Here is a 7,025-nt window from a genome sequence, read left to right as displayed (position 1 = left end):
GCTGTTCTTCATCATATTCCTAAGACACTCCCCCCAACACTCACCATGAAATTAGTATTTTCTCTCTCTGGAAGGAAAAATGGAACTGGGACTCTATGAATATTAAGCAAGTTACACTGAGACTGGCGAGCACCTTTACCAAAAAGAAAAATACTCAACAGGTGGAAGAAGTAATGCTTGTATAAATACTGGGAGACACACCTCCACGGAAGTTGTGCCAGTTTGTAGTTCGATGCTGTGACTTCAGCGCAGAGGTGGGCTGAACCTTGTGAGGTAGGAACTACTCCTAATCTCGTGTTATAAATGAGAAAACTGAGGTAAAGAGATATGAAGTCACAGTAGTACAGCTGGAAAGTGCTGGAAACTGGAATAAGAGAAGAAAGGACCCTGCTCCAAATTCTGAATAACGTATATGGTCACTGAGATGTCATAGACAAAGAGCTAACGAGGGGAAGCTAGAGAGGCTGTTCGTTCAATCCTTCACCCCCTCCCTCCGCCGTGCTCCTCTCGGCCGCGGTGCTGGAGACGCAGCATCAGCACTGAGAGCGTTGCTCAGGCGGCCGTCATCCTCGAGAGCGCCGCCTGTTGAAGGATACAGCGCGGTGACGCCGAAACGGAGGGGTCCCTCCGCCTGAACTGAAAGTTAGAGAACCTTCTTGTTCTTGCCACAGACAGCATGTCTGAGCTGAGGCTTGAAAGAGCAGCAAGGATGCCCTGGGGGTGAGGCAGAAAGCCGTACCCTCTGAGAAAGGTTTTCATTTCCCCTGAATCCTGAATGCTTGAAAAATAGACACACACACACACACACACACACACACACACACACACACACACACACGAAGATTCTGACAGTCCAGTCGGAATTTATTTTTCCTCCTAAGCTAGAAGCCCGCAGAGCACAGAAAGGGCAGGGAAAGCCAGGATGGATGGATTGGGAAAGGCTGGAGCTGGGATGCGATGGGATTGCCAAAAGGAGGGCGGCTCTTGTGTGCAAACGCAGCTGCAGATGCCGCGGGGGCGGGAGGGGACGCCCGGGGGATACGTCCGCGGGGAACCCGCCCCAGCAGAGCGCAGGCTGCCTGGCGCTCTGGTCCAGCCCAGCGGGAGGGCCGGCGTCGGAGGAGACAACGCGGGCCACGGCGAGCAGATGGGCGGTAGGAGGGCCGGCAGCCGCTGCGTAGCCTGGAGCGAGCTGCGGTTCCGAAGCACGACTCCGCGAAGGGAACCAGGCCCAGGAGGCAGGGCTCGGTCCCACAGAGGGAAACGGGGTCTGGGGAAGTACATCCTGGGAACTGAGCCCCCTAGCATAGCGGCTCAGAAGGTCGGGGCGGGGGCGGGGGCGCGGGAGAGGGATGCAGCAGAAGGACCGGGCCTAAAACACCCTATGAGGAAAACTGCAAGAAGCCTGGCGTTCTTCTTCTCAACTGAAGGTGGTCAATCAACAGTATTTAATCTCAGGAGTTCCCATCCTGGCGCAGCGGAAACAAATCAGACCAGCAACCACAAGGACGCAAGTTCCATCCCTGGCCTCACTCAGTGGGTTAAGGATCTGGCATTGCGATGAGCTGTGGTGTAGGTTGCAGACGCGGCTGGGATCTGATGTGGCTGTGGCTGTGGTGTAGGCCTGGCGACTATAGCTCCCATTAGACCCCTAGCCTGGGACCTCCATACGCCACGGGTGCAGCCCTAAAAAGACAAAAAAAGTAAATAGAAAACACAATATTTATTTCAGTATAAACCTTCGATTGACCAGAGCTGCCTCAAGAGGCCAGATGAAGACTTCTGCATGTTCTAATTAGGTTGGTACAGCTCCGTCTGAGGGCGGCTTTGATTCAGCCCCAAAGAGCTCTTCTATGCTAGTGGCATATTACATTGAGAAGTTTTCTGAGAGGCCCTTGGCTAAAGAGCTGGAAGGGTTTCCCGCCCCTGAGTCACAGCCCACTGCAAAGCCCTCCTGCCACTCCCCGCACACCTTCTGGGACACTTCAGTGGGTCTGCTGCCCAAGTTGAAGGCGGTAGGAGCCTCCAGGAGAGCCCCTGCAGTGAGCTGACCCAGCCGGGTCCCTGAGCTCTGGGTGAGCACACAGCATGCCCTGAAGGCTTTCTCTCAAGGTCCTCTACTCTCCCTCTCTCCAACAGCTCATCCTCAAGTCACTTCTGCAGGATGGTCACTGGGGAACCTCCTCCCCCCTCCCCCCCCCCACCAAGTCCTTGACTTTCAAGCCAAACACTAGTGCATCTCATGGGCTTTCAGGACTTTTTTTTTCTTTTTGGTCTTTTTAGGGCCACATCTGTGGCATATGGAAGTTTCCAGACTAGGGGTTGAATCGGGCTGCAGCTGCAGGCCTACACCACAGCCACAGCAACACAGGATCCGAGCCACATCCACCACCTGCATCGAAGCTTGTAGCAACACCAGATCCTTAACCCACCGAGCGAGGCCAGGGATCGATCTGCATCCTCATGGATACTAGCCAGGTTATTTTTTAATTTTTTATTAGAGTATAGTTGATTTATAATATTATGCCAATTTTGAGGACATTTTCACCTTTGAACCTTGGAGAAACCCAAAAACCGTTACTTCTCAAGAAGGCACAGGAATATACTTAAATGACCTGAGAGATTTCCACTCAGCAAGAATCAAAAAGAAGAAGGGCTTATATCTTTCCAGTATTCCCTTTGTTCTGGCACCTCACCATTCTCTTAGAAAGCAAGCATTTTTATTCAAGGTGAATGGCATGAGAAGACACTGATGAGGGAGGTGACTTGGCATGCAGGGATCTGATTTTGAAGCGTGACAACTATGAATTTGGATGAAACTAGAATTAGTGTGTTACTCCCGGAGAGGCTGACTTGCAGCCAGGTGATTAACACAACACGAGTAAATAAAGCAACGATCGAGTTCTTCAGTTGCCAAATTTTTTTTTTTTTTTCTTTTTGAGGCCGCACCCACAACATATGGAGGTTCCCAGGGTAAGGGTTGAATCAGAGCTACAGGTGCTGGCCTACACCACAGCCGCAGCAATGCAGGATCCGAGCCGTGTCTTCAACCTACACCACAGCTCACGGCAATGCCGGATCTTTAACCCACTGAGCAAGGCCAGCGATTGAACGTACAACCTCATGGTTCCTAGTCATATTCAGTTCTGCTGTGCCACCACGGGAACTCCAGTTGCCAGCTTTTTATATAGTGAAACTTTAGCATCAGTGAAAGGAATGTTGTTGTTCTAATCCCCGAACAAGCTAAAGAAGAAACACAAACATCATCAGTGAAAGAAAATGTGTTACCTTCTTAACATTCCAGCTGACCATCCGTTCAGAAGGCAAGGCTCTCAGGAGAAACGTCCTCACAAACTTTCAAACACACATGTAACCCTTTCATGAGCACCAAGTTTTACTCACAGGTAAGTTTGCAATGAACCATTTATTCCCTGAAAAGATTTCATTCCTCCTGGTTCGATGTTCTCCTGGGCCTCTTATGACAAGGAGCCATTTTTTATTTTTTATTTTTCTACTTCGCCAAGGAGAGCTATGGGATTAGGCACCTGGAAATTAATATGGGGACACTGCTCCATTTACCACCAAATGATCATGTTGTTTCCTCCACAAGAAGAAGAATGGAGCCTAATTTTGGAATCTCCAAAGAGATTTCTTCCTATTTGTTGTCACAAGAAGCAATGCGCTCTAATTTATTCTATAGAGGAATGTAAATGTGAAAGTCTGTGTTAATTCAAAGTTAACATGTAAAATAATGAATTTTAAGCCAGGAAATGAAGCTCCTAGAGGTTTAAGAGCCTTGCATGCCATATCTGCTAGAGTAAGGATTAGAGCTTAAATCTAAATTTTCTTTGTCTATTTGGAGGTTGACTTATTTTTCAGTGACCTTCTGAAATCTTGAAAGACAGTCAAATAATAGAGCAGAATACAAACGAGGCCATCTTCCTCAACAATCTCTAAGGTTCTCAGTTGTCTCTGTGCCCAATGACTTACCATCAGGGCTAATGGCACAGTCCAGCGTCACCTAGCTTTAAATGACCTCTGGAGTGTCCTTCCAGTTCTCCAGAATTTTATAGGCTATTAATATCTTTTCAGTTGTGTTATTAGCTATTTCCCTGCATAGCCATAGCTCTTTTAAGAGATCAGATACAGAATGCTGATAAGAAATCAGTTTCTGTCCTTTATTAAACAATAAGATTTTATCACTAAAGGACTTCACACACAGAGAGAACAGACATCAAGGGTTTATGCAAGCTCAGAGCCCTGCAGTCGCTCTACAGCAATGCAATATGAGTACTAGGGAGCCCCTCCACAATGACCCTACCTCACTCAACCCCACCAGGCACACTCACCTTCGCTCTACAGAGGAGGCTGGGGGTAAGAGCCCAGTGAATGATGGAGGAGGTTTCGCCTCCCCTCATCCCTTCCCCCCAAGAGAAGCCAAGTGACGGGGGAGGTGCCAACACACTGGTGACGATTGCAGTAAAGGGAGACAAACATTCCATTTTCCAGTTTGACATCTGCTGGAAGGATGGGCACAGAGGGACATGGCAGGGTAGCTGCATGGCACCATGGGTTCCCCAAAGATACCATAGAGAAGTCCTGAAGATGCCCTAGCAAGAAGTGTGCTTGCCAAGTACAAGGACCCATCAGCTAGGGTACTGGAGTGTGCTGGGGCGTGGGCAGAGGAGGTCTGATCAGTAATAGAAGAGGAGGGGGTGGAGGGCAGTCTCTCATGTGTCATGCCCTTAGTCCAAAGACCACTGGGAACATACCTGTGGTCAAATAGTTGGGTTTCCTAGTCATCACAGCAAGAGGGCATAGACTCCATATGGATATGTTTGGGGTCTTGGAGGGAGGGACCTAGAAACTATTATGGGATCTGAGCTTTGGTTGAGGAATTTGGGGAAAGAGCTAAGGAAGCAAATTGCTCTGGACAAGGAGAAATCTGTGACCGAGTACCTAAATAAATCTTATCTATGGGGAAGGCAGGCTTGAGGCGTTGCAAGCTACAGTTGGTAAAGCAGCAGTCTTGCTTACTCAAGGCAAAGGCTTCATGCTTTTTTGTGGGTGGCAGCTGGTCTGAAGTGGGAGGACCTTGCCCTTATGGCTCCCAGAGGAAACCAAGTCTGGCGGCACCTGCATCTGGAACTTCCAGCCTCTAGAACTGTTGGAAGACAAGTTTCCATTGTTTAAGCCCCCCATCTGTGGTGTTTTAGTGTGCTAGCCCAAGGAGACTAATACAGACCTACAACAAGTAAAGAGGTTGGAATAATAACCAAACTTCCTTCAGTGAAAGAAGACCCAGATGGCTTCACTGAATATTTCTAAAATAGTAATTAATTCTAAAATTCGAATTTTTCTAATTATTTAGAGAATCAATACCAATTCTTTATAAACTCTTCCAAAGAGATGGAGAAGCACTTCCTAACTCACCCACTATTTACCCTGATACCCAAACCAGACATCATGAGAAAAGAAAATTATAATCCAATATCTCCTATGAATATAGATGCAAAAATCCTCAGCAGAACTTCAGCAAATCACATCCAGAAACATATAAAACAGGATTAGAGATCATGACCAGGTGGGATTTATCCCAGGAATGCAAATTTGGTTTAACATTCAAAAATCAATTAATGTAATACACTATCAATAGAATAAAATACATTTTTATTGATCATCTCAATAGATGCAAAAAATGCATTTGACAAAATACAATACCTATTCATGATAAAAGCAATCAACAAACTGGAAATAGAAAGCAATTTCCTCAACAGAATAAGACCATCTATGAAAAACCGACAGGGAACATCTTACTTAATGGGGAAAGACTGAAAGCTTTCTCCTAAGCAGGAACAAGGCAAAGAAGCTCCCTCTCACCACTTCTATTCCTCATTATACGAGGCTCCAGCCAGGGCAATTAGGCAAGAAAAAGAAATAAAGGGCATCTAGTAGAATTCTCTCTATTTGCAGATAACATATCTGGTCTCCACATTGAGGCTCTTTGTCTCACCAGAACTCAAGCTGAACAGGTCACCACATCATCTTTCTTGGAAGGAGGGAGCTGTCAAGTGTCTTTGTAAAGCGCCACTTCCCTGGAGTTCCTGCTGTGGTTCAGTGGTCAACGAATCTGACTAGCATCCATGAGGACTCAGGTTTGATTCCTGGCCTTGTTCAGTGGGTTAAGGATCCTGTATTGCCATGACCAGTGGTGTAGGCCACAGACACGGCTTGGATTTGCCACGACCTGTTGTTGTAGGCCAACAACTACAGCTCCGATTTGACCCATAGCCTGGGAAACTCCATATGCCCCGAGTGCGGCCCTAAAAAGTCAGGGAGCCTGACTTTTCTTCTTCTGCATAACCACATCTCCTCCTGTGCTTGAATCCTCCATATTGGTGCTGTCACATGCAGCCCAGACACCCCCTCCAGTGCTAAAAACCATGTTTGTTCTTCTGCTCCCCAAAGGGACCCATCAGGCCGCATGCCCTTGTTCTTACTGCTGCCTCCCATGCAGGGTTTGAAAAAAACCATGGGGTACAGCACTTGGTGGTGCAGCTGCTGTCCCTGCCCGCCCCCAGCCCCCACCCCTCGCATACACAGAACTGCGTAGAGCCCGAGGGCTTCCTCTGGCTCCAAAGCCCAGCTGGCCCAGAGCTGACGTGATAAGCACCTGTGAGGGCTGCCTCCCCAGCCTGCTCACTCTCCACTGCCTCTGCCCCAGCTGGTGTGTCCTGACTCGGGCTCTTGGGGAAAGTACTTTCTCAGGAATAACTTGTCTTAGGTGCTGGAGATCCCAATACTATGACAGCCATAGAGGGACATGAAATCAACTGAGGTGACTTGACCAGTGAATTAATAACATTAGAGTGGGTAATAGTGGAGTGCACTCTGCATTTTTTTCAACGTGGAACTGTATACCGGATCATGTAAACTCCATCACCAAGGGACAGAGGCGAGAATAGTTAGAAAAACTCTGCTGTAAAGATGCTTCATTGTTTTATAAACAATTGTCATGTCAACAC

Source organism: Sus scrofa, chromosome 8, assembly GCF_000003025.6.
Source record: "Sus scrofa isolate TJ Tabasco breed Duroc chromosome 8, Sscrofa11.1, whole genome shotgun sequence".
NCBI classification, from domain to species: domain Eukaryota; kingdom Metazoa; phylum Chordata; class Mammalia; order Artiodactyla; family Suidae; genus Sus; species Sus scrofa.
Note: the sequence above shows the minus strand (reverse complement) of the source record.